At 36.9% G+C, this 24,644-nt stretch overlaps 1 long non-coding RNA gene across 1 annotated transcript in view; it reads left to right on the top strand.

Moving 5' to 3' along the window:
* Window positions 1-1,855: 1,855 nt before the first annotated feature.
* The window catches only part of LOC118656014, a 43,998-nt gene continuing 21,209 nt past the window's right edge, over window positions 1,856-24,644 (top strand). Inside the window, exon 1 of the long non-coding RNA XR_004967471.1 lies at window positions 1,856-1,904. This is a non-coding gene — a long non-coding RNA (uncharacterized LOC118656014). The remainder of the gene's footprint in view (window positions 1,905-24,644) is intronic.

The following is a 24,644-nucleotide window of genomic DNA, read 5'->3' as shown; positions in this document are numbered from 1 at the left end:
TTTAGTTTATTATAAGTAGTATGGTAGATATACCATACTACTTATAATAGCATGCACATGTCATGATTTTAAAAGTATCATAAAATATTTATGTGTATTTAAAGATAAATTTTTTAAAAAAAATTTAAGCACTATCTAGTGCAGGGTAGGAAGGACTCTCAGCTTGAAATAATGAATGATGATATCTATTGGGTGCACTACGTGTGCCCTGCTTGGGCCACTCAGCATGAGCTCCAAAGCAATCTTCAGATGGCTGCTACTTGTGTTGGGCTTGGAGGTGCCCAGGAGAGGCCAAGCTGTGAACCAGGGTGGGCTGCCCCTAGTGCTGGTTCTGGAGCATACTGAGGCCTTGTTTGAGAGATTTTAGGAAAGTCCGAATCATGAGGTAAGAGAGGCCAGTGGTATGGAAAAGCCACTGGAAATGGCTTGAATGAGGCTGTAAGTAGGGAGGGGCAGGGTCTCAAGGAATCACCAGGGTTGGGTGAAAAAGGTGAGGCAGGTTGATGGAGACTCAGATATGGCACCTGCCTGCTGGGCCTGTGGTGGGGATGCTCAGCAAAGGAACACTGGCCCCAGCACATCTGCCCCTCCAGCTCTCGCTCCGATACCAGACGAGTTTATAGTAAGGCTCAAAGCCTTCATTCTCAAGTGTCCCAGGTTATTTTTAAGCTGCTGCCCCAGCGCAGGAACTCAGACGGAGTGAGTTGGAATAAGCCCACGTGCAGGCCCTTTAAGAGGAATCCTGAGCTCCAGCAGCTTCTCTGTCATTCAGCCACAATCCCCCCTGGTTTTTACAGCCCCAAGTTTTAGGGTCTTCTATTCTTGGCTGGGGGGAGGGGGAGGTAGCTGGTGTGGGGATGGCCCTCCTCGCTCCTCAGGGAAACCTCCACAGCCAAGCTATCCCTCCCGATTTTAAACTGCCAATCGTGGGTGTGGAACCATCTGGTTCCGAGGTTCCGACCTATGTCTCTGACTTTCGACCAGTCTCAATATGCTTCTTCTTTAATTCCCTGGTTGTGGGACTTCCATTCAGCTAGATTGCAGGTGGTTCTGAATGATGGTTGTTCTGTATTTTAGTTGTAATTTCAATGTGGTTGTGGGAGGTGGCAAGTACTGCATTTACCTACGCCACCTTCTTGACTGGACCTTCTCTTAACATAAGAAATAAATTATTATTTTAATGGTTTTGTGTCTGAAATCACTTCTGATGTAAGTTTTAGCAATCTAAAAAAAATGGTTCTTAAGAAATAAAATTGAGCCCTCGCCAGTTTGGCTCAGTGGATAGAGCATCGGACTGCGGACTGAAGGGTCCCTGGTTTGATTCTAGTCAAGGGCACATGCCTTGGTTGCAGGCTCGATCCCCAGTAGGGGATGTGCAGGAGGCAGCCGATCAATGATTCTGTCTCATCATTGATGTTTCTATCTCTCTCTCCCTCTCCGAAATCAATAAACATATATTTAGAAAAATAAACTGAGTACTGTAAAACATGAAGTATATAATTCATTTTATTCTAGGCCTGGGGTAAAGCTAATACTTGAGAACTAGGGCTTTGAGCCTTACTGTAAACCAAGGATAGCAGTAACTAAGTAAACACATTCAGTTTGCAGTTTCTGGAGGAAACATACAACAGGCTATCACCAAATAGACAATTTAGCATTTTGTCAATACCCGAGAGTAAAATGCTAGTTTCAACTAAACTTCTATCAAATCAGATCAATCAATAGGGTTTATAATGCCAGTAGTTCTATTTTATTGGGAAATCAATCAACCAAGATATTAATTTAAGCTCAGGCTTTGATTTTATTTTCACTCATCTCCTGCTTTAGATTGTGCACAAAAGCCAGTGTGAGTCGGGAAAGAAGGAAGCTGAAGCAGAAAATACGCCCAGTGTGAACTGCAAGATGTGAGCAATCTTTTAAGTATTAATATATTGTTAACAGATATCCTGAGTGGTGGTGAGTCCTCTTAGTCCTTGATGGGCTTCCTTATTACAGTTTGTTTAGGATGCATTTATTTATGTACTTTTTAATTCACTTATTTATTTTTCTAGCTGTCAGCCTTATTAGTTTCAGCACCAGAGATACATGAACAAAGTTAAGCTATAAATTTCTAAATTTTAATATGAAACACATTCTACCAACTCATCTAAAACTGCCGCCAAATTTCACCATCAGCCACTATTTGAACTGAATTGAGTCAGCTGCTTTCAAGATGCCAGATTCCTATATCTACCCTTTTCATGTTCTCTGACTCCCCAAAACTGAGTCAGTTATCTCCTTAGTCTGATTTCTTAGCATTTTGCACTTTCCCCAGTCTTGGCTTTTGGCCTTTTCTTCTAGAATGACAATGCCTTCAGAGTCCGAATAATGTCTTTTCATTTACCATTGAATCAACATCTTACAATAGGACTGACATAGAATGGGTGTTCAGTAAATATTTATTTCAAAATAGGAAAAACATATAATTACATACTTTTAATAATCAGATTAATTACTTAGTAACCAAAATTATTGAAAAATAAATTCAATCTTATAAGTAGGAGATTTCAAAACAGGAAGAATTACATTTGAAATATTAGAGTCATACTATCTTAATTTTAAAATGATTTGAATTCATGTGATGTATAGAATATTGTTTGATGAATTAAAGTGCTTTCATCTTTAAAGGTCCAAAAATTCAATAAATATATTTACTAGAAACCTTAGATTATTGTTGGCACTAATAAGTACTTGCCTACATATGCACACACACAAGAAACTTGGCGTTCATAATATCCAGCCCTTTTAATGCTGTTAAAAGTTTAGGAGGGAGCTTTTCTGAGATTAGAGCATCTAGAAACTTTATTCCTTGTCTTTTAATCAAAGGAAGGATTCATTTCCAAAAGCTGTCCATCTGGTTCCTTTCATGAGCTCTAAATTTACATGATAAAAAGGCAGAAATATAATTAATATATTTTTTCAATAAGAGACAGTTTTAGGCATGTGCTTCAGCAATAAATTTTGAACGCTTTGACACATCTAATTTTGAAATCTGTGTCTCCACCCTGAGAGGATGAAGGAGAAGGCAGGGCCTGCACCCTTCTGCTTATGAGAAGATCTTTTAGTGATCTATAGCTGCAAACCATGGGAGGAGAGTTTCAATTTTGCTCTTGAAACATGTATCAAGCCCTATTGCCAACACATAGTCTTTCCTGTCACACATTTCACTGATTCTAAATCAGTGAAGGAGCTGTCTTCTGGCAGCATTACTGCATTTGAATCTCTTCACTTTCAAATCCAATCTGCAATTGCTAAACCTGGCGATCTGCATTTCAAAAAGAAAAAAGAGGCAGTGGCAATAACAATATTATGCCATTAATATCCCCAAGAAGTAGACTGACTGGGAAAAGGAACTTCTACAGTGGAGGGGGAAATAGCTATGAGAGAACCTCATAGTATGTTTTCAAAGTGGAAAGTCTGGTAGAGGAATAAGATCAGATTGTCAGTCTTTCAAGGTCAAATGCATTGATTTCCTTGCAAAAGGTCATTAACAATACCACCAGTGGCAGATTCATACAAAAAGAGAAAAAAATATATACAGTTTTTGGAAACTTAGGACCTCTGAGTCATAAATGCCAGATTCACTAGTAATTGTTGTATGACAAACCACTTAATTTAGGTCGGCATTTTCTGTAAAATATTAGACAAGGGTTGAATGTATCTAATGAAGTTTTGTGGTTAGTGCCTGAATTGGCACTGGGAGGATATTACCGGAAGGAGGCTTATAGTCTGGGGGTTTATTCTGGCTCCTTTTCCACAGATAATGGATGCCTATAAATAGAAAACTAATCTTACTGGCTAGCTGTTCCAGATCTTGTCCAACATGCATGTCTAGGATGTTAGGAGTTTAAAGGAAGCGTATTGGTAATGGTTCTTTTGGAAGTTTCACATAATGAAAAATAAGGTGCATAGTAAACTAGATTCTTCTTCACTGGATAATATGAATTGGTAAAAAAAATAGATTTGAAGATAAGTATTGTTGTTAGAATATGATTATGGGAGGAATACAGATGGCATTACACAACCATGCCAACTTCATACCATGAGCTAATCAGAGTACATATGTGTGATCCCAGTTGGACATATTGACTGGGGAAATGACCAGTGAGAATAAGAAGGGAAAACAGCCGAGACCGGTTTGGCTCAGTGGATAGAGCGTCGGCCTGCGGACTGAAGGGTCCCAGGTTCGATTCCGGTCAAGGGCATGTACCTGGGTTGCGGGCACATCCCCAGTAGGAGATGTGCAGGAGGCGGCTGATCGATGTTTCTCTCTCATCGATGTTTCTAACTCTCTATCTCTCTCCCTTCCTCTCTGTGAAAAATCAATAAAATATTTAAAAAAAAAAAAAAAAAAAAAAAAAAGAAGGGAAAACAAAAATAGATTTTGCTCACTTTTAAAATCCTCTTACATACATTTTTGGTAATTCAAAATGTTTGTGTAGAACATTCGGGGAGTTATAGTTAGCAGCTTATTTCCAAGTAATGGCAAGTGATTTTCTCTTAGGGCTTATAAGGTACAGATCTAACCATCTCAGTTTTCCATGTCCAGAGAACATTATCAGTCTGGTATGGAAACAGGATTTTTAATATAGGCGATAGCCCATCAGGGAAAGACACACATTCACAGAAATTTGAACTCAGTTAACCTTGGCCAAGGGCAGAGAAAACTGATAAAAACCTAAGACATTGCTAAATCAAAACCAATCTTACTGATTAGTAAAGCTACCATATTGAAGAAACGGGTTTTTTTTCTACATTTTCTAATGGCTATTTTTTTTTTAATCAGACAGATTAAGATGTATATATAAATCAACCCTCTTTCAACATGTGATCCATCAGCTATGTTGGTTTTAAAAGGTCTTTTTCCTAAAATTGGCCAAACATAAACAGTACTTTAAATTAGTTTTTAAAAATATATTCCCTGGTTCCCATCGTATACATGTTGAAACTGAATCCAATGGGAGAAGATTGGGAATTTGTATTTTTTTTTCCAAAAGAATGTTAAGTAATATTCTCAGACATGTTTGGGAATCACAGTCCCAAATTATGACCTGAATCGAAGCCCATTTTGTAATATCTGTGAGCAGTCAGAATTCCACATTTTGAATAAACCATATTTACTTTTCTATATATTTCTCGTACTGAAGGGGAGCTAATTCCTTTAGGTAAGTAAGTGACAATTTGTGTTCAAAATGCTGATATTAGAAACTAACATAGTTTATGGCACAAATATTGCATAAGCTATATTATTCATGAAAATCATAAGAATAATGATTTGGGCATTCTTTGGATTCAATATGCAATTTTTAGCAGATGTTCCAAGTGACTTGCATTTCCCTAGTTAACCAAATTACATGCAAAAATGTTAAATTAGGTTAGTGATCTGTCATATTATTTTAATAGCCCTTAGTATACTTATGGGATATTTTTTTTATAATCTTGTGTTAATTACTAACTGCCCTATTCTTGGAAGAAAAGTAAAAGATGAGGGCTAGGAACAATCTAGAGGTTTTGGCATTTAGTTGGAATGAGTCTGATATTTGTTGCTGTCTGCCCTTATGATATTAAATGCATTTACATACACATTGCTATAAAGTAAACAGATTTTTTTAAGTGGCAAAGTATGATTTCCCTTCCTGATAAGCTATTTCCCAAACATGTCTTCATAAAATAAAATATTCCAGTTTTGACTGTAGTTTCTTCCCAAAATTTCCACATTGTCACTTACAATATGATATAAATATTTATTCCACAAGTCACTGATTGGTTAATTCAAGATGTAATTGCAAATTTATTATGGGTTAAGATCTGGGGCATATAAATCATCGTAATGATGAAGTCATAGTGGAGGGAAAAGATGTGGGTTTGCCTCATCACTTCTTTATCGTTAGCCGTTTTCACAGCAACTCTCACTGTGCCTGGTGCATAATAGGCACTTGGTTAATATCAAAACAACAAATGAATGATCGAACACCAGAATATGTATGATTTCATTTTGTATACCTTCAAATCCCCCTCTTGAGAACATTTCAGGGTTTCTTAGTAATATTATGCATACGTAAGGGGGAACATATTCCCTAAATAGAGAGGGAAATATAATAAAAGGCAGGTGAGGAAGATTATTCCTACTCTTAGGAACAAAACAGTCCCTGGAGAAGAGAATAAAATACAGAGTGGGCAAAAGTAGGTTTATGGTCATAATACAATAATTAATAAATAATACAAGAATAAACTGTGGTCCCCCATATTATTGTTTGGTAATGAAAGTTCTCATGGACACTTGGGTAAAATGAGAAAATGGTCTATTTGAGAAATATATCACATAGTAGTATACCTGGGGTTTACGTAGGTTGAAGAGAGCTAAGTTAGTAAGGTGGACCAGCAATTTTCATCCTTTTTCACCTCATGGCACACATTAATTACTAAAATTCTGTGGCACAACAAAAAATACATCATAGTTTTTGCCAATCTGACAAAAAAACTAGGTATAATTTTGATTCGTTTACAATGGATGGCTATTATTGTGTAGACTGCTGTCATTTTTTAATTTGACAATCTAAGGAAAAAGAGGCCAGTGCCCTTGATTGCGTTGTCCGGTATTGCATGTTTTAAAAATTCTTGCAGCACACTAGAATGGAGAACGTCCGGCCTGAGTGTATAAGGCCTGAGAAATCATTTGGTCTGGCCCTGCCAAGATATTAGGGGTGAGTTAATTAAATGTTTGACCAAATATAGCAGGCTACTTTTTAAGTTGATAATTTTGTATGGCCCTCGAATGATGTTATAAATATCCAAATGGCCCTTGAGAGAAAAAAGGTTCCCCACCCCTGCTCTAGAGGATCCTGATTTAAACAGTATAAATCATTCACATGAAGTCACGTGATGCTTTATATAGACTAGATGACAGAGCAGGATGAAGTTGGATCAGATCACTAACAACCATTCATTTCACTTGTTATGGAAATGGGACTGAAAATTCTGGAAAGCTTATAATTCTTGACTAGTGTAACTGGGTAGCTGAAATCATTTGTATTGATTTTCAGAATAAGAGTAACAAGTGAGATTTGGTAGATTTCTTGGAGTGGCATGAAGAAAAAATGTCCTGAGGCCCACAAGGGAGCATGGGATGCCGTGGAAAGCATTATTGATGATGTAAAATTAAGGGGGTTACCCTCCAAGCTCCCCTCTCTGTCTGTCCCGCCATGGAAGAAGTCCAATTTTGTCTTCAGCAGGGCCAGAAAGAAAGCCATGGCCTAGAACTTCTGCTCCATATTGAAGTCCAGTCCAGTCCAGCAGCTGGCTAGCTTAGCTTGTGCTCCCAGCTGCAGTCCATTGCTTTGGGGTCCACATGGCCGTAAGCCATGCGGCTGCTTAAGGCCACATGGCTGCGGAGAGAGAACGGGCTAGGACACTGGCGAGTGTGGGTCACTGAGCAAAAGAACACAAGGGAGCAAGAGGAACAAGAGACACAGAGAGAGGGGACTTTTGTCTGGGGATTTTAACTTCCAAGATTTTGTGCACTTGCAATGGCTCCACCCTCCTAGTCAATTATCTTTTTCCCAGGCTAGATTGACAGGCAAGCACCTTCCCCTTGTCACCTCAGCTTCACTGTGCGTGTTTACCCATCTACCCCTCTGTTGGATCCCTTCCCCCAGTGATTTTCAGGGACGGATATGTGGTTCCCTGGGGAACATGAAGCTGTAGCTTCCTGGTGAAGCTGCTCAGATGACCATGCTTATAATGTTTGGCCTCCTTTTGCTCTCTTTCTATTATTAATATTTGCTAGCTAGTTATAATGATAACACTTTCATGATTTTCACAGTTTTCTGATACTCTTGAAAAATCAAAGTTCTGTTTGGTATTTTGTTTGTGGTTAAGTCTGCATAAAAGATGAAGGGAAACCATTAAGCTGATTTCCCCTTCCTTATAGTTTTACAATTTTCTATTTTTTATAGTGATAATATTATACAGAATATATTATTGCCTTAATTTTGGTAAGTGAATTTCTAGAAGTATGAGTCCCCTTTCATCGTTAGCCTTCCTCACTTTTAGAAATGACCTAGAGAAGTTAAAGATCAACCTTTAGTGTTAGCTGATTTTTGACTGCACTGGTAATGTGCCAGATTCCTGTAAAATCTGGAAATCAAAATCCTAGTCTCCAAACTTTTGCTGTATACTATAAAATTTTATTTTTCATTCCAGTATTTTGAATTCATTAGCTATCTGCCATACTTTTGGCTTTCTCTAATTATTTGTTCCCCATTTCAGTATCTATAATAATAAAAGCATAATATGCTAATTAGACCAAATGTCCTTCTGGATGACCTTCCGGATGAAGCCGGGGTTGTGAGGGAAGCCCGGGTCCTGGGTGCCAGAGGGAAGCCAGTGCCGGCAGCCAGGGAAAGGAAGGCCTACTCTTGCACAAATTCCGTGCATCGGGCCTCTAGCATAGAATAAAATCTCATTCTAATGAAAATTATACAATATATTTTATTAATCATGAAGGTGATAATTTGGAAGGTAGAAAGCAATACCAGTGAGTAATCATTTGTTAATAAATAGAATTCACTAATGATTAACTTTATTGGAGGGAAACTTAGAAATCTAAATGTGAGAGTGCCTGCCAAGACATCAGAGCTGTTGGAGAGAACAGACTGCTGTCAGAATCAGCAATAGAGCAAGTGCTCTCACTCAGGCATTGTGAAAGGCAGTTGTCATGGGGAGAGTGTGGTGGGGTTGGGAGGTGACATACATTTTTTGAGAAACAGTAGCATAGATGGGAGGAGAAATCTGTGAAAGATTAAAACCAATTCTTTAATCTAGACCAGTGATGGTGAACCTATGACATGCGTGTCAGAGGTGACGCGCGAACTCATTTTTTTGGTTGATTTTTCTTTGTTAAATAGCATTTAAATATATAAAATAAATATCAAAAATGTAAGTCTTTGTTTTATTATGGTTGCAAATATAAAAAACTTTCTATATGTGACACGGTACCAGAGTTAAGTTAGGGTTTTTCAAAATGCTGACATGCCGAGCTCAAAAGGTTCACCATCACTGATCTAGATGCCAATGCTAAAAACCTTCCATCAGACATGCCTTCAGACTCCCTTCCAAATACCCATGGAAACACTTCCAAGAAACTTAAGAAACCAAAGAAAAGTATTTTTTTCCCTCTTGAGGAAGCCCTGAATATCATTGTGTGGTAGTAAAACGTCACATGGGTTAAGTCCTAGCTTGAATTCCCCTGTGACATTGGAAGTCATATACCAAATAATTTTCAATTTAGTCATTCTAGAAGGAACATTATGAATTAAGAGCCCAATCAACACAATTCTTGAAAAATAATTTTGTTACATTTAATTAGGGTATAGGATTAAAAACAAACAAACAGACACTGTAGAAAATAAAGACTGTCCCCAGATGAGTTAAGACTTCAGGTAAAGAATACTTTGCAATAGAGACAAATGATAAGACCTATTACTTCCTTAGGGCCCATCTATTTATTTCAACCAATCTATGCTCAGAAGTGTATTTTTCAAACAGTTAAAATTGCATATAGCAACACTTTACATGACCTAATTTTTTCAACTTTTTGGAAACACTACTGATTTCTTATATAATTGCTCAATTCCTAGGTAACTCATAAATCAAAATATCACTATACAAAAATACTCAACACAAATAATAGGCAATCACAATAGAAATAAAATAAAGAATGAAAGACTAATTACATATAATTATATTTTTCTTATTAAGGGGCAATTTCTGCATTTTATTAAATAATATGTATCAAATTAGTTGTTTAGTTTGATAAGTACTCGCTTACATAACTCAGATGTTACTTATAAGAACTACATAAGCCCTAGCCGGCTTGGCTCAGTGGATAAAGTATCAGCCTGTGGACTGAAAGATTCCGGCCAAGGGCATACGCCTGGGTTTCAGGCTTGATCCCCAGTGGGGAGCATGTAGGAGGCAGCCGGTCAATGATTCTCTCTCATCATTGATGTTTCTGTCTCTCTCTTCTTCTCCCTTCCTCTCTGAAATCAATAAAGAAATATATTTAAAAAAATAAATAATAAAAGCTACATGACCATCAATAGAGATGTCAAGTTGCTGGAAAATACAAAGAGAATAATATATTTTTGTATCAAACTAAAAACTTAGTCTAAGAAACCCTTTGAACAAGGTTATGCTGGTTTGGATGTTGGTATATAAGTGTGTGTTTAAAACATAAACAAAAAATATAAAAATAATATCCAGTTATTTCAAGGCTTAACTATATTCATAATTAATGTTATTAGTCTTGCAATTAAGTTTTGAAATTTACTTAAAATGCATTTATGACCATATTTATACATATTTTAATGTTTCAAGAGCAATCTCTTTTGACGTATGCTCAGTTTTTTAAATTAAGAAGATAAATGTGATGGAGAAGAGTCTGAAAGAGAAAGACAAATGTAAATCTGGTTCAGCATACTTTATTTTCACTATGACTATAAAATATTTTGAACAGAATTACATCAATATATTTAGTCTATTACTTAGCAGTCACAATTAATTTCCCTAAAATGTAATATATCTTCATAATACATTTTCCAGTACATTGCCTTTTAATCTCAAAAATACATTTCATTTGTAAATTGAAATGGTGACAGAGTTTGCTTTTCTTTTACTGTGATAGTTCAGAAATTAGAAATTACCTGATATGTGTCTGACAAATAAGACACACAAAAAGGTAAATACGTTCAAAGTTTCATTTTCTGAAGTTTGCTCTCCTGATATGTATTCTAGTGCTTCTAGTCACCACTTCACTGTATATCTATTGAGGGTGGTTATTTCCAATGGGTGGTCATTGGTGAAAGTACATTGTTTTGTGACAGGATAGTATTTGTTAGAAAAGAGTCAGTAGGTGGGGAGATAACTTCATTTACTGGTGTATTTTACAGTTTTCAATGGAAAAAAATGTGTGGGTAGTTGTTTAATCTTCATTAGGAAATGTAGAGGAATTAGAGGTTTAATGAAATTTTCATTTATAGTACTTGTGAGTATGAAGGACTTCTTGTCAGGAAAGCCTCAAGTTGTTTTATTATTATTATTATCATTACTTTTATTATTATTATTATTTTACAACTGTTAATATGTGTCTTGAAGTCCCTGACAAAAGAGGCCCCTACTAGAATCAGCGATACTATCCCATGGTGTGTGTGTGGGAGGGTTACATTTTATACTCAGCAGTGCAATCCTATTTTGACTTCTATGGAGAAAAGGTTTTGGTATTGATGCAACTGACCAGTAGCTTGTATTTTTCAGAGGAAACTGTACAAACTAAATACAGAATTCAGCTTTTGATTGTAGAGGGTAAAACACTATTACTTGGAACAAGCTAATTAAATTCAATAACAATTTTTAAAAAGAAAATTTTAAATATAATAGTGAATTTATTTAAGAAAAAAGCAATCTCACAGAATTGCTGTATTCTACATGGAGCAGCAGTCACTGTGTTTCACCTTTTGATGCGCTGCAGCAGTAAGAATCCACACATAGCTTCTACTCGGCTTTGCTAATGTCCTATCAACTCTGGGGCCTGCAGCTTTAACCTATGGAGATAATCTGGCTTTCACTGCCAAAATCAAGTTTTTCCTCAAAGCACACATCACATTTCTACTCTTGGGCATTTCCTTTCCAGAAGAAGTCCCCTAATGGATATTAGATGAAATAATAGCATGGCAGTTAAAAATATATTGTTTCTTTTTCAAATCTTTCACTACAGAGACAAAGAAAGTGTGCTAATTTCCTTCCTTTTATTCTCACTTAAAAATTTTAGTATTAGCTGAATCCCTGACAATTTGCATTCAATCAGGTAAACAAACAAATCAACAGAGAAATTATTTATATAATAAATGTGATTTAAAATGTCACTGTGAAAATCCAAAGCAGAATTAATTTTATGCAGACCTCAAGCAACTCAATTTCTGAGGGATGATTTTAATGTTGGCTTTAACTAAAATGCATATTTGAACAAGGCATATTTATGGTACATAATAAATGTTTAAATTAGATTAATTAGTATGTATAGTTGAGGCTTTCTTACTGTTTAGAATTATTTGCCTTACTAACGTAGTAAATTTAGATGAGCTGAGCACTCAAATGATTCTAATAACAACACTTGGCATTTGTACAGTGCGTTATATTTTCTAAGTATGTTGTAATTACAGTATTAATTAGTTAAGTGACACAGTGATCTTGCGGAGAGGTTTGCATCATTATCCCCTTTCACATTTGAAGAAACTCTAAATGCAAAGAATACAGTGATTCACATTACTAGTAAATCAGATTATGATTAAAAAACCTTTTGCATGACATGTATGTCTGATACCATATTCTCGAGGCTCAGGAGGTAAGTTTTCAACCCAAATACACATTTTCAGCAAGCTAGCAGACTAAGAAAAATAAGAAAGAATAAAGAAAAAGAGAGAGAGTTCTTTCATTTTCTTGCATTTTGATTCCTACAATAAACTTTCATTATATCTTGAGTCTGACTTGTTGAGCATGGCAACTTCATGATAAGTTGAGTAGCCTCCTGGAAGGATCGTTAGTCCTCAACTGGAAGGAAGCATAGTTTTTCTATTCTGGAACATCTCTAGTGCTTCATGTCAGGACAAGGGGAAACAATAACTTCAAAGGCTAATGAGGCTAAAAAAATGCACTTAAGTATCTTTGGTTTATCATCTCAGTGCAAATTCAGTAGGGTTTCCAAAATATAGAATAATTTTTGGAAACAATCTCAACAACCATTAATTAATCATTATTTATGTTCTGTTTTTTGAGGGAAGACCCTAAAACAATACGACAAGGCTTCTGAACTCAAGTGACTCAGTTTAGTAGGACTGAAATATATAAGCAAATTAGAGCAATATATTCTGGTGGGCAAATAAAAATATTATAGGCACTGTGACAGAAGAGTAATAGAGTACTTATAGATGAGACATGAAGAAAAAGGTAGTCAATGTTTATTTATCTGAGGGACAGTGTGGTCAGAAAAGCTTAATGATGAAATGCCATTTACATTTAATATTGTAAAGTGAGTAAATGTTTATTTGAGACTTAAAGAAGAACTTTAGGGCAGCCAAAAGGATTGGAGGACAGAGAGTGACTGGAGTGAAAAAGGGTTAGGTATAGAGAAAATATAGTAAGCAGAGAAAGTCTGGTAGACAAAGACTTGGATATATAGAGCTGTCTGGTAAACTAAAAGTAATTAGGCAAGGCTGGCACTTAGGGTATTTTGGGCAGTTGATTTCAAGGATTAGTAGAAAAACTACAGACCCTCACAATTTGGAAAATTAACACTTTAATTATGACTATGCAGTTTTGGTGAGAATGTGGAGAAATTGGAACCCTTGTGCACTGTTGGTGTAAATGTAAAAGAGTGCATCTGCTATGAAAGACAGTATAGCTGTTCCTCAAAAAAATTAGTTACCATATGATCCAACAATTCCACTTCTAGGTATATATCCAAAATAAATAAATAAAAGCGGGGCCACAAAGAGATATTTGTACACCCCTGTGCATAACAACATTATTCAAAATAGCCAAAAGATGGAAACAACTCAAGTGTCCATCGATAGATCAATAGATAAACACAATGTGTTGTATGCATACTAAAAGGAAAGGAAATCCTGACATTCTATAATATGAATGAACCTTGAGGACTTATGCTAAGTGGAATAAGCCAGCCAACAATGATAAATGCTATATAATTCCACTTATATGATGTATTTGGAATAGCCAAATTTATAGAGACAGAAAGAAAGTAGAATGGTAGTTGCCAGGGACTGGGGGAAAAATAGGAATAGGGAATTGCTTAATGCGTATTAAGTTTAATTTTTTCAAGATGAAAGGAATTTTGGAGATTGCTTATGAGACATTGAGAATGTATTTAAGATTACTACACTATATTGTACACTTAAAAATGATTAAGATGGTAAATTTTATATGATTTTACCAAACTTAAAAAGGGTTTAAAGCCCTGGCTGGTAGCTCAGTTGGTTAGAGAATCCTCCCATTACAACTGGTTTGGAGGTTCTATCCCTAGTCAGGGCACAAACAAGAATAAACCAATGAATACATTAAAATACAGGAATTAGCAACATTTTAATATGTAAAATCCTTTCCAATTTTGATTTATAAATTAAAAAAATACTTCCAAAAGTAAGCTTAAATTTAGTGTTGAGAAGTTAGAAGTCTATTGAATTTTTGATATTATAGTCCAAATTGCTTTATATGAAACTAGAGGCCTTGTGCACGAAATTCATGCATGGGGGAGGGGAGGGTGTCCCTCAGCCCAGTCTGCACTCTCTCCAATCTGGACATCCCTCTCACAATCCAGGACTGCTGGTTCCCAACTGCTCGCCTGCCTTCCTGCCTGATTGCCCCTAACCACTTCTGCCTGCCAGCCTGATCTCCCCTTAACCACTCCCCTGCCAGCTTGATCAATGCCTAACTGCTCCCCTGCCAGCCAGATCTCCCAAACTGCCCATGCCTGCTGGCCTGGTCATCCCTAACTTCCCTCTCCTACCAGCCTGGTTGCCACTAACTACCCACCCATGCAGGTCTGGTCCCTCCCAACTGCCCTCCTCTGCAGGCCCAGTCGCCCCCAACTGCCCTCCCTGCTGGCCTGATCACACACAACTGCCCTCTCCTGCCGACCATCTTGTGGTGGCCATCTTGGACCACATAGGAACGGCCCTCTTGTGCAAAGGTGTGATGGTCAATTTGCATATTATCTCTTTATTATATAGGATTCTGCTTGCAGTTATTGGTTTTTGTGAAGCATGTTAGCTCACTGAATTTCTAAGATTAGAATTTAGGCCTTATTGCATAATTTATATATAGTATACTTATTGAGACTTAAACAATAGAGACATATGTAGCATCTTAAGAATATTTCAAGAAAAGTCAACATTGTTGATTATGAGAGAATTTTAATGTGCTAATTATATCAAGAAATAATATATGAATGCTATAGAAGTGAAATTGGCTATTTTGAATCCACATCTGTTTAAAAGACAGAAGAAAAACTATGATTGTGAATGAGATGACGCTTATAGGGTTTGTTTCAAAAATCTTTCTTTGCCTGTGAAGCAAGACAGATAATGTATAATAATAGTTGAAACATAAAATAAATATCCTTTCTTACTAATGTATTACATTTTATTAGCTAGATCAATATTGCTGTAATTTCCACCCATTAGCATCTCATTGATGTAAAGTACATAAAAATATTTACATTGACACTGATCAAAATTGCAACAGCATATATTAAAATATGAATGACACATAATCAAAATGTTCTGTTTCTACTGCCTCCAGTTATTTGTGACCCTAGATATGAAGTTCAACTTTATACTTAATAGCACAATTATGTAAATCTGTAATTCTAACACTGAATTACAGCTGGTAATGATCAATAATTATATTTATGTATGATGTGAGGTTAATACTGCCACCATAGATTAATGTAAACAACAAAATTATTTCTGCAGTCGAGAGCTAACAAATCATCATAAACAAAGAGAACTAAAACAATTTCTTCAGAGCTTAATTTCTCCAGCAGAGTAAACAGATTTTTTATTCCTAAAGAACGTAAAGCCCCAATTAAAGAAAACACAACTCTACTGAAGAAAACACCACAATAGCTGAGTGTTTCTCTAATTCTTATTTCCGTTTCAGAAAAGGGAAAATATTCTAAAGTATCCGCTAAGGCTTTGCTGAGAAGAGCACTAGAAGAGGTGAAAGACAGAGAAAGGTAGAAATCTCAGAAAAATACAACCAGCCAATTTAAAAAACAATTTGGAAAATATATACATCTTCTGTGTATTATAAACTTCACGGTCTTTTCAATTAAAAAAAAAAACTTCACAAATGCATCAGAAAATTGTATTCAGCTCTTATGTTATCTGACCCTTTATTGAATTATAGAGGTAGCTGAAAGAAACCAAAGTTTGAAATATTCCTTATAAAAGAGACTTTAGCTTTCAACATTTAGAAATGTCTGAACCAGGGAGAAGACATGGGGATATGCATCTTTATATGGCAAGATGCTGTGTAATTGGTAGGTGCTGATAAACACACATGGATATAGATGAGCCGTATTAGAATACAATGAAAAGAACTGAAAAAGAATAGATGCAATATTATTAAATGACTAGTGGCCCAGTGCATGAAATTTATGTATGAGGGGGTTCCCTCAGCCCAGCGTGTACCCTCTCCAATCGGGGACCCCTTGGGGGATGTCCCAACACTGGTTTAGGACCGAGATTTAAACTAGTCATTAAAATATTGAACCACTTTCTTACACTTTACACCAAACAGCTGTTGCCCTTAAAACCCCTCCTCAGCCCGCACCTTAGGTTCTGCCTTTGCAGTTCACCCAGATTAGATTCGAGATCAGGCCTAAACCGGCGGTCGGACATCCCTTTCGCAATCTGGGATCCCTGGCTCCTAACCGCTCACTTGCCTGCCTAACTGATTGCCCCTAACCACTCACCTGCCTGCCTGCCTGATTGCCCCTAACTGCCTCTGCCTGCTGCCTGCCTGATCGCCCCTAACTGCCCTCCCCTGCTGGCCTGATCTAGTCCCCAACGGCCCTCCCCTGCCAGCCTGATCTCACCTCTAGCTGCCCTCCCCTGCTGGTCTGATCGCCCCTAATGGCCTCTGCCTCTGCCCTCACCACCATGGCTTTGTCCAGAAGGAATTCGGATATCTGGAAGATGGCTGGTTGACCTGGTCTATTACCCTTTTAGTAGTATAGATAGATTATATAGGATAGGATTGCTTAAATGGGGGGAAAAGCCTTTTTCATCAGGAGGAGATGCTCTTGGCAGACAAAAATACATAATCCCTATAATCTGGACTGATAGCCAGCTATATGCACTATACTGCCAAACTGGTCATTAAAATATTGAACCACTTTCTTACGCTTCACACCAAATAGCTGTTGCCCTTAAAACCCCTCCTCAGCCCCCACCTTAGGTTCTGCCTTTGCAGTTCACCCAGATTAGGTTCTGATTGTTCAGTTTCTATGCCAGTCAGTGTCGAAACCTCCGCCTCCTAGGCAGCCATTGGCTTCTTGCACTTCACCCAGATTTGGTTCTGATTGGTCGGTTTCTATGCCAATCAGTGTCTCTGAGTTTATCAATGGGCTGATCAGAGAGGCGGGGCTGATCAGCAGCCCCAGTGGAGGCCTGAAAGAAAGAGAGGCACAGCTGCTGGCCAGGCCTGGAGAGAAATAGAGAGGCGAGTGCTGATCAACAGCTGCCATGGAGGCTACACATCAGATCCTACTTCTTTCTCCAGGCCTCTCTTCAGGCCTGACCCGCTGCCCACTCAGCAGTCAATGCTGGGTCATTGGGTCGCTGACCCAGCACTGACTTCAGGTCAGTCGAGCCTACGGTCGTTTTGGATGTTATGGACCCTGGGTTTTTATATATATTAGGATTATGCTTTTGACTAAAACTAAAATCAATGTCATATTTTCTATTTCAGCACTAAGGTGAGAATAGGAGGAATTGACTGTGGGAGGATAGGCATTTTACTTCTGTGTGTTTTTTTTTCCGTCATCATTGACTTAGTCTGTAGCTGACATTTATATAGTGCTTCCGATGGACCAGACAGTGTTATAGGCAGTGTGTATGTAAGAACTTACTATTTTTCACAATTATTCTGTGAAGTTGCTACTATTGTATCTCTTTTATAGATGAGAAAACTGAGGCTCAGAGGGTTTCAAGCTTACATAGTTAAGTGGAGCAGATAGTATCTAAACCAGTTTTTCCTGAAATTAAAATCATGCTATTTGCTTCATATCATATTGCATAATCCAAGTCATCAGTATTATGTAGTGGAACTCTGTTAAAATATAATTTTTGGCTTCTTCATTTAGACTGAACTATCATTCCACTTCAGGCTTTCTCATCTTCAGCACCATTCACCCTTTGGCCAAATAAATCTTTGGCAATGTGACTGTCCTATGCTTTGTAGGATGTATGGCATCATCCCTGGTTTCTTCCCACCAGATGCTGGTAGCACCTCCCCACCCAGTTGTGATAACCAAAATATCCCCTGGGGAGCAAAATCACTGAATCTTAGCCAAACCTTAACAACTGCGTATAGTAAAATGTATTTTTAATAAATGCTTTTAAAGAACCTAGAACACTTATTCAATAAAAGTCAGATATTATCTCTATTCCCAATCTACCTAGGAAACTTTGCATCTTAATTCTATCAAGGATGAATCTGGGAAATGAAAACTGACAATAAGAATTAGTCATTTTCATGTAACAGCTTTTCATGATGATGTTACCAGTGATGGGTGGCCTCCCTGCCTTTTATGGATTCTCATCTCTGACAGTTTATTTTTCACTTGTGACTATGTTGATAATATATAGAGACATCTGGAAGGAGACGATTTCTACTCCTCCTAACCCATTGACACAACTACTTTATAGACCCAAAGATTGACTGCTTCTGAAATAACAAGTTAAAACCTTCTTTATTAATGTATTTTCCTTTTTAATTTAAATCAAGTTCTGGTTTTTTTAAAGGTCATTTTAACTGAATAATTCCATTCACCTTCATGCTACAGAAACTTTTGGGGCTTGGTAGTAAGGAATTATTGGCTGGTAGCTCAATTGTCTCTTAACAATACAAGCCAACATCTTAGCAAGGTGAAAAAAGTAATTTTAAGCCCCCTTGTAGAAGTTCCTTGTGACATGATGTTCTCACTGTAAATATTCACCCAGTGATCTGGGATGATAAGACTTACATTTCTTACTTGGTCCCTGTGGGATTCCTCAGATAGCTTAAACAAGGATAAGCTTGTTCATTCTACCTGTTTAGCACAGAAATGTTATGTGAAATTAATTTATTCAACAAACATATATTTAGCATGTATTATATAGTCACTAACCAGAGAGTCACAAAGGTGAACTCATTTAAATCTGATAGTACTGTGAGGTAGACACTACTATTTTTATAATCGCCTCAACTTTAAAAATGAAGAAACTGAAGCAAAGAAGGTTTAAATGAGTTGCCCAGGGTTCCATGGCTAATAAGAATTAGAGGCCATGTGGTTTCAGAGCTCTTGGCCATGTTCTCAGCTCTTGGCCATGCTGCCGCTGTGCAATGTTTTGAATCATTTCCTAAGAAATTCTATTATTTTATAACTTGAAAACACCTCGCCATTTCTACAAAGAAAGAATTTCTATTATTATTATTTTTATTCACATAGAGATTCTCATTTATAGGATAGGTGACATTCTTAAAACAAAGCTATAATCTTGAATTTGCAAAATGGAGCCCCTGAGCCAGATTTTTTCCCACAGGAGTGTGTGTGTGTGTGTGTGTGTGTGTGTGTGTGTGTGTGTGTTAGACCAAACAAAGTTATTATTATTATTACATTATTTGTCAACATTTAAAGCTTTGGGAAATTTCTCAGCAAAATACAAAATATGGGTTTTGGGTTTTTCTTAAAATAATTGTAAGAAAAGAAAATAGCATTCGTTTTCCTATATGGCAGCAATCTGTGACAGCTAAGTAACTATCCTTTTTATATGGGTCATGCAAGCCCTAGACTCTCTATTATCTTGTCTCTTGCCAGTCTGAATCATTAATTTTTTTTGTTAGTTTCTGTGAATATTTCAGCCTGAGACCCCCTACGCTAATCCCTGGAAGGACTGGAAAGGAACAAATACAACTTAATTCTCAGAGAACATAGGACTCCACGGAGGTACTGTTTCTAGAACTTGAGAATAAGGTGAAATCTTGGCTCAGAAAAACGTCCAGAGGCCATTGCTGAAGTCTGGGTTACAAATTGCAGTGTTACAGTGTTGAGATTGTTAAAAACAAAATTCAACTGAGTAAATTTAAAGAGCTTATTGGCTTTATTCAATGATTCATGAATCCAGCAGTGTCCAATCTGGGAGATATAAAGGAGCTATGAGGAGTGATGCGAAATGCAACACTTTTATGGGCAGAAAGGAGCTGGAAAAAGGAAGTTAAACTAGCAAAAAACAGATTGGTGTAGCAAGGTCACTTTTCTACAGGGATGGCAGTGGTCTATGAGGCAGATGAGCTCACTGGTGCTGGTCAGGGAATTCCTGATTGACTGGTTTCAGATTCCATTTTTGGGAAAGCCACAGCTATCATTAAATATTGATTTGGTGATATTGGGCTTAGCATGAGCAACTATATTTGGGTCCTGTTGTCTTGTTTTTAATGTAAATTATAAGAAATATATATTTGCTCATTCAGAAGATAAGATATATTTTCATATCGTATATTCCCTCTTAAATATCCTGAGTAAAAGAGCAATGGGGGCATCTTTTGTTATATGTGGTCTCTTCTCAGGTTCTGAAAAGAAAATGCTTCAGAGCCATACATGTGAAATGGGTAGTTTGTTTTTCATAACAAGCCCCTTTCCCCCATAACTGAGATTATGTTAATGAAGTGACATTTGGAGGACACCTGGGCTGGTTGCCAGGGGAAGCAATCACCAATAGAGAAGAGGAACTTTTAGTCCCACTACCTGATTTACTGGAAGGGGAGAGGGAGCTAGAGATGGAATCAGTCTCCACTGGACAATTATTTAAGTTCCAAGGGTGGGGAACATCTGGCCCGTGGTATAAGGCCTGTGAAATCATTTGGTCTAGCCCTGCCAAGGCATTGGGTGTAAGTTAATTAAATGTTTGACCAAATATAGCAGGCTAATTTTAAGTTGATAGTTTTGTATGGCACGTAAATGTGTTATAAATATCCAAATGGCCATTGGCAGAAAAAAAGGTTCCCCACCCCTGAATCATGCCTATGTAATGAAGTCTCTGTAAAAACTGGAAAAGAGAGGGTTTCAGAGCTTCTGAGCTGGTGGAGGTGCTGGGAGAGTGTCATGCCTCAAAAGCACATGGAAACTCTCCACCCTTTTGGCATAACTTGCCCTATGCATCTCTTCCCATCTGGCTATTGCTGAGTTATATCCTTTCACAACAAAATCAGTAACCTAGTAAGTAATGAGTTTCCTGAGTTTTGTGTCCACTCTAGCAAATTAAGGTAACCCAAGGAGGGGCTCATGGAAACCTCTGATTTTATAGCCAGTTGGTGGTAAGATTTGCAGGTAACAACCTGTGCTTGAGACTGGAATCTGAAGGGGAGGGTAAGGAAGGGGCTGGCAGAGGCTGACGGAGAGAGCAGTTCTGTGGAACTGAGCCCTTAACCTGTGGAATCTGACACTGTCTCTAGGTAGACTGTGTCAGGACTGAATTAAAGTGTAGGACTCTCAGGTAGTGTCATAGAATAGCTTGTTAGTGTGGGAACACCTCCCACCCCTTGGTAAAAATTGGTTCCAGAACCCTATTAAGCATGAAAATCTATGTCCGACTTTATGTAGAATCACCATGCTGTTATCCTAGAGTAGGCACTATATCCTCTCCTTGATGAAAAATAGGAATTAGCAAAAGAGGCAACATTGATTGTTAAATTGTGCAGACATGAAGAATGGAAGTTTGCACAAGAAGGCTATAATATTGAACATGCAAAATGTGGGATATTTATTTTGGCCAAAAAATATAAATATATAAATTGCTCTACATGATTCTTTAGTAAATATGCTTGTTTTATCTGCCATTGAGTTGACTCCTACTCCTGGCGACTCTATGAATGAGTGATGTCCACAATATCCTGTTGTCAACTGCTGTGCTCAAATTCAATGGGTAGGGAAATAGACTCTACATCCTTTGGGAGGAGTTGAAAAGAATCTGTGGACATATAGAAGAGTAGGGGCATTGAAACAATAGTGGGATTGAAAACAAGGAGCATTCGAAGACATTTATCAGAGTTAAAGAGGGGGAAATTCTAGAGTCATTTTCAAGGCAAAATGTGGGTGCCCCTGGTAAATGTTTGAAGTGTTATTCATGTGCTTACTTATACTTGTGTTTAGGGTATGTCTAAAGATGTCTAAAGGGAGTAAGCACCTATAGAATGTGGCCTAAGCAGAGATTTTTCTGTGGTAGCATGGAATATATGGGGTGGGACAAAAGTAGGTTTACAGCTGCAAGTACACAAAACACAGAGTTTATTCTTGTATTATTAATTATTATGTTATTTTCCATATGACCAACTATACACCAATTTTTGCCACATCCTGTATATATAACTGTTCAGAACAATTACTTCTTCATTCCTTTCCCTATAATAAGATTTGAAATACTTTGGTTAGAAAGTAACTTTCAACTCATACAGGGCTTTGTGTCCTAATCCTATATGAACAAGGTGTGTTTCCTACCATATACTCTTCTATGCTTTTCATTGAAAAACAAACTCAGAAGGTTTGTTTTCTTAGGACCAGGAGCAGAAGATAATTATGCATGAATCTCAAAACTTTAGGGCAACTTTTTTTCACATCTTAGAGTTGTAGGTTATCTAATTTTTGTTTCCTAGTTGCTACTCAATGGGGTAGAAAGCAGAGGACCCAATATTGTTCTGGTGGTAATTTAAATAAATAAGTGAGTCTTAAATACAGATACATACAACCACATAAATTGAGGAATGGCTGGATTTGTATTTTATCCACACTGGTTATGGTTATTCCTATGTGATCATTAGATTACAGTAATGATCATGAATTCCACATAACACTGAGCCCTTAACATTTAATGAATGAAAGTGGTAATCTAAGTTTGCGGTTGCAAATATCTAGTGTGGCAATAGAGTGATCTAGATATTTTGACCAATGAGAAATTGACTTATTTCCATTGTAATTTTCATTTGACATTTTAATTATGGAAGATTATAGATCTAAATTACCTTCTTTAAATTAGACCAGGAAGTATGATTAAAATGGACTTCTGACCAAAGTATCATATTTTACTAACCAAAGAACAGCATAAAGGATGCTTATGCTTCCACGCATGTTAAATTCTAAATATCCCTCCATTATGCAAAGGTGAGCTTTATTTCTCTTGTATTATTTGCATGTACTTGTATCAAATTTAAGTTGGGCTCCATATTATAGCTCTTCTAAATAGCAGGGGGGCAAAAGCTAATTTTTGTCTGTTGTTTACAATGCTCTGAGATACACAGAACAGGGCTGGGCTGGCAGCTCCAAATGCTACTTCAGGTACCAAGTTCAATCTATTTATTTATTTATCTATTTATTTACCTTTGTATCTCTGTATTTTATTATTAATTTAATTAATTTTACTAGGTTAAGTTGGTTAATGACATTACATAAGTTTCAGGAGTATGACTCTATAATACATCTGTATATCGCACTGTGTGTTTACCACTCAGAGTCTAGTCTGCTTCCATCACCATATTTAATTCTTTACTCTCTTCCTCCTGCCCCCACTTTCCTTCCCTCTGGTAACCACCTATTGTTTATGTTTATAAACACAAACCACCTATTGTTTCATTTGTTTGTTGCTTTTTTATATCCCACATATAAATGAAATCATATGGTTCTTGTTCTTTTCCATTTCACTTAGCATGATACTCTTAAGATACATGTTGTCACAAATGGCAGTATTTCATTATTTTTTTGTGTGGCTGAGTAGTATTCCTTGTATATACCAAGTTCCTTTTAGTTCATCCGTCTGTCACTCCTGGGGTGTGCCCATAGAATCCAAGGTGGCTTAGAGAACTCCAGTTATTACATGTGTGTGCTAGGAAGCAGGAAAGTGGAAGAAGAGATAAGCATAATTCCATCCTTTTCAAGTATATAATACTTCATTTTAATCTATCAATCTCAGTCACATATCTGTACCTGCCAAAAAAGCCGGTAGCTGGGTGTATAGAGGCCCAGTGAAAGTTGGAAATCTATTGTTTAAGAAAGAGAGAAAGAGAATGGATATTGAGAGGCAACTATCAGTCTTTTCCACAGTATTTAGTAAGAACTACTTGAACTGAATAGAGACCATTATGTAGAGATTTCTGATATGTGCTTTGAGAATCACTAGTTGGCAATGTATTTGAAATCACCTAACTTCTCATTATTTTGTGCTTTGTGTCACTTAACGTGTAACCAGAATTTAGATTATTAGATGATGCTGTAAGCTCCTAAAGTCTGAATCTGTTTATCTTCAATTTCTGTGCTGAAAGCAACAGCTGCATCTTACCAATGAACCCCCATCTGATCGAAACATGTGTTTGATTTCTATTTTAGTTTTGGCATAGTAACTGTGAAAGACTTTGGTTGGCACTTAGTTATATTGCTAATATGTCACCTACTATTATTGTTACTGAACCAGCTTTTCTGTCATCTCCATTATCATGTATCATATCTTTAATCCTACAAGTAAGCTAGAATTATATCCTTTTACAAAAATATCTATCTTAATTCTATCCCTAAACATATAACACCCCACTGACTTGTGCTTTTCATATTTTGACTTCTATTTTTACTTAAATTTTCATACCATTATTTAGAAATTGTCAAACGATCAAAAAAGACTGAAAAGAAGGAAATCAACTAGAAATTTATACAGTTGGCAGCACTGTGTAAAAATTATAAAACTGCATATGTTACTTTAAAAACAAGAGATTATTATTTTGTTTGC

This window comes from Myotis myotis, unplaced genomic scaffold (assembly GCF_014108235.1).
Source record: "Myotis myotis isolate mMyoMyo1 unplaced genomic scaffold, mMyoMyo1.p scaffold_m19_p_5, whole genome shotgun sequence".
Classification (NCBI taxonomy): domain Eukaryota; kingdom Metazoa; phylum Chordata; class Mammalia; order Chiroptera; family Vespertilionidae; genus Myotis; species Myotis myotis.
Note: the sequence above shows the minus strand (reverse complement) of the source record. Positions and strands in the feature narration are given on the sequence as shown.